Source organism: Urocitellus parryii, chromosome X (assembly GCF_045843805.1).
Source record: "Urocitellus parryii isolate mUroPar1 chromosome X, mUroPar1.hap1, whole genome shotgun sequence".
Lineage (NCBI taxonomy): Eukaryota > Metazoa > Chordata > Mammalia > Rodentia > Sciuridae > Urocitellus > Urocitellus parryii.
This window is the reverse complement of record NC_135547.1, coordinates 17,405,224-17,408,776: the sequence shown is the minus strand read 5'-3', so window position 1 is coordinate 17,408,776 and position 3,553 is coordinate 17,405,224. Positions and strand designations below refer to the sequence as shown.

Genomic DNA, 3,553 nt, shown 5'->3' with positions numbered 1-3,553 from the left:
TTATTTATGAATTGGCATCTATACAATTTGTTACTAAGGCTATAAAGATGAAGAGCAAAGAATTTTCTGGGTATATAATCATAATATCAGAGTCAGCCCTATTCATTCTGCCAGTAATAAAACATGTCAGTATCTCTTAATTTTGTTTTGTTTTGTTTTGAGAGAGGTCTCAGTTTGTTGCCTCTTGAACTCTTGTGCTTAAGTGATCCTCTGGCCTCAGCCTCCTGAGTAACTGGGGGTACAGCTGTGTACCACCACACCTAACAAAACATATTAATATCTAATACATAAAAAATATGTATACCAATGTGTATTGAGGTCCTTAAATGTACAAATATATGTTAGATGCCCCTCTTGCAAATGATCATTTCATCATCATTTAAAAGTGGGGCCTATATTTCTGCCTATTCCTTCAGACCAGGCCAGATAGAGAAACAGACATTTGAAAACAAGAGAATGTACTCCAAGCATTGTACAACAAAGATTATAAACAAGTACATTCAAGCTCTTAGTGCAGATCATTATAAGCAGAGATAGAGGAGCAGGCCCTAGCTATCAGGTTATTTTTCATGGTATTAAAAATATTAAACTGGGCTGGGGATGTGGCTCCAGGGTAGAGTGCTTACCTATCATGTATGAGGCCCTAGGTTCAATCCCCAGCACCAAATATATATATATATATATTACAACTAATACCTACTGAAGCAGATGTGATTAGTGTTCTATCCTCTTGGAATTTTTGTCTGTTTTTGTGTATATCATCTCCCTTTGTGGGTTTTTTTTTCCTCCCAATGGCCAGAATCTGTGGCTCTTTGTCACAGATTATAAATCCTTGTCTGCAAACATGAAGAGCCAAATCTGGGCATTAAAGTCCTCCAGATAGCCTCTGTGGATGTATAGGTATAAACAATCCAGTTCTTTTGCCCATGATTAGGATAACTTTGAAGTGTGGCTTCTGTTGTATCCAGAGTCGCCCTATTGGATTATGGCAAAGTCATCCTCAATGGCACTTTGCTTTGGCCCTCTTACCATCCCAGCTTTACTTTCCCATTCCTCTATCACTATATTTTTACATGTACCACTTATTACATTTCACTTACACATGAATCCTTGGTCAGAATCAGTTTATGAGAAATCCAGTCTAAAGGAACTGCCCGATTATTTTGCAAAATATTTTCTTGTAATTTACACTCTTGCTTTTAATTTATGTAGTCTCATTTCCTTATTCATACTTGGTATTATCACACTCTTTATTAATTATATTCTTCTAATTTCCTTGTGTTGATAACTTTATATATTAGGTATGCGTGCGAACTTTTCAGAGCAATTACAAAAAGAATATAGAGTATATAACTTCTTACCTAGTCAAAAAAAGCACTGAAATAGTAGAAGAAACTTATTTTAACTATAAATAATTGCCTCCAAGTGTAAATGTTCTTTCTTCTCATTATCTTAAGTCTGTTCTTTAAAAACTTCAAATTACACATTTATATTAACACTCTTCTAACTTCTATCACCAAAGATAAATTTGTGTAAAAACTTTTCTACCTCTATCACCAAAGATAAATTTTTTTACCTGTTTTGTAACTTCTTACAAATGAAAACATGCAAAAATATAGAATTTATTCTGTATCTGTGAGATTCATCTATGTTGTATGTTTCAAGTGTTCATTTTTATTTATTGAAGTGTAGGTTGATGGTCTGTGGTGATATCACATTGTTTTAAATTTGCATTTCTTTTTTTGATGCTTTATTTTTTATTTTAATAAATCATTTGCATTTTCTTCTATAATAAGCATAAAGAATATCAACCCCTTTGGTCATATTTATTATTTAGTAACTGAAGCATTAAATGACAATTTTTACTTTTAATATTATATTCATTATATTTGACATTGTTTAGCTTTCATGTGGAGAAAAAGAGACCCAGGCATTATGCACCTGCTAGGCCTGCAATGTGATTTTAATAATATTATTTAATAATAATTTTAATAATATGTTGTCAATTTCTATGAAGTGGGCAGAAAGGTATCAATAAGAGTGATTGTAAAGTGGCCAGTCAAGTGTTATGATCTTTGATCCACTGCTCAATCCATTTCAGGATCGGATTTATATTATCTTCTAGATCTTCTGGTTTATTGCTGGACAGTTGGTGCACAATTTCTTCTTTTAGAATGCTATGGCTTCTTCATAAAGAACTTGAAAAATCTCACACTGAATGTTATCTTTTAATTTCTTCTCACCATAACCCCTTGTTTCAAGTCTTTTGTACAATACACTGCTATCTGTTCTCAACACAAAAACTACGTGAAACCAACGTTCAGGGAAGAAATCACAACCATGGTAATCAACAATAGTTCCACCTTCTCTCATTTGGTTTTCTAACTCATCAACTACTCTATCTTCATCTAAAATGGGGCAATCATACTCTTCATCATAGCCATTATATAACTGCCCTTCTTGAGCTAAATCACCCATATTAAAGTATTTCAGTCCTGATCCTTTTTTTTTTTAAATATTTATTTATTTATTTAGGCGTAGATGGACACAACACAATGCCTTTTTTTTTATGTGGTGCTGAGAATTGAACCCGGGTCCGGCCCGTGCTCGCTCTACCACTGAGCCACAATCCCAGCTCTTCAGTCCTGATCTTGATGCAAGTTCTTTGCCTAGTGTAGTTTTTCCAACCCCTGGAGTACCTGGTCTGGAACACTTGCAGTCCAAAGCACAGGCCAACTTTGCCTGCCCTGCCACGCCACCCAGCCCCTTCCCAGCTGTGCACGCTAACTGTTGAGCAGAATGTTCTGTAACAACATAGTCCTCCACAGCGACCTTGCAAGAACAGAGACTCATGCGCTCAACACACTACAGAGAGGGCTGCATTTCTATTATTACTAATAATATTAAGTACCTCTCTATTGCTTTTTGGCCATTTTGCTATGCTTTTTAATGAAATGCTCATTCACAAATTTCAAATATTTTTATTGATTTATTTACCTTCTTTTTGATTGGCAGCAACTCTTTTTATACATACTTGATGTTAATGCCCTCCAGGCAAAGACCCACCAGGAACACCCTACTATAATTGAACAAATTTGATTTATTATTCATTGTAGGGAATGAAAACACACTAAGGAAAATTATGGGACATCTCAGTAAAAGGGTGTTAGAGAGCTGGGGATATAGCTCAGTTGTAGAGTGCTTGCCTAGCATGTTTGAGGCCCTGGATTCAATTTCCAGGGCTGGAAATAAAAGAGATGTTTGCCTAACCCAATATCATAAGGATATTCACCTGTGCTTTCTTCTAAAATCTGCCTGATTTTGTTTGGGATCAAATAGTATCCAAAAATGAAATTTGAAGAGAAATATATCTTGTAACTAATTTGAGCTTTCCAATTCATTAATATCCTATATTCTTCAATTTATTGTGTTTTAAATTTATCTCAGTAATATTTTGTAGATTCAAGTGTTGAAGTATGATGAATATTTTATAGATTTATTTCTAGTATTTGATAAGTTATGATTGTAAATGGTATTAATTTCTAAAATTTTA

The 3,553-nt window shown here is 34.2% G+C and overlaps 1 pseudogene; it reads right to left on the bottom strand.

Moving 5' to 3' along the window:
• Positions 1–2,059: 2,059 nt before the first annotated feature.
• Positions 2,060–2,816, bottom strand: LOC113194528 (adenylate kinase isoenzyme 6-like; annotated as a pseudogene).
• Positions 2,817–3,553: the final 737 nt, after the last annotated feature.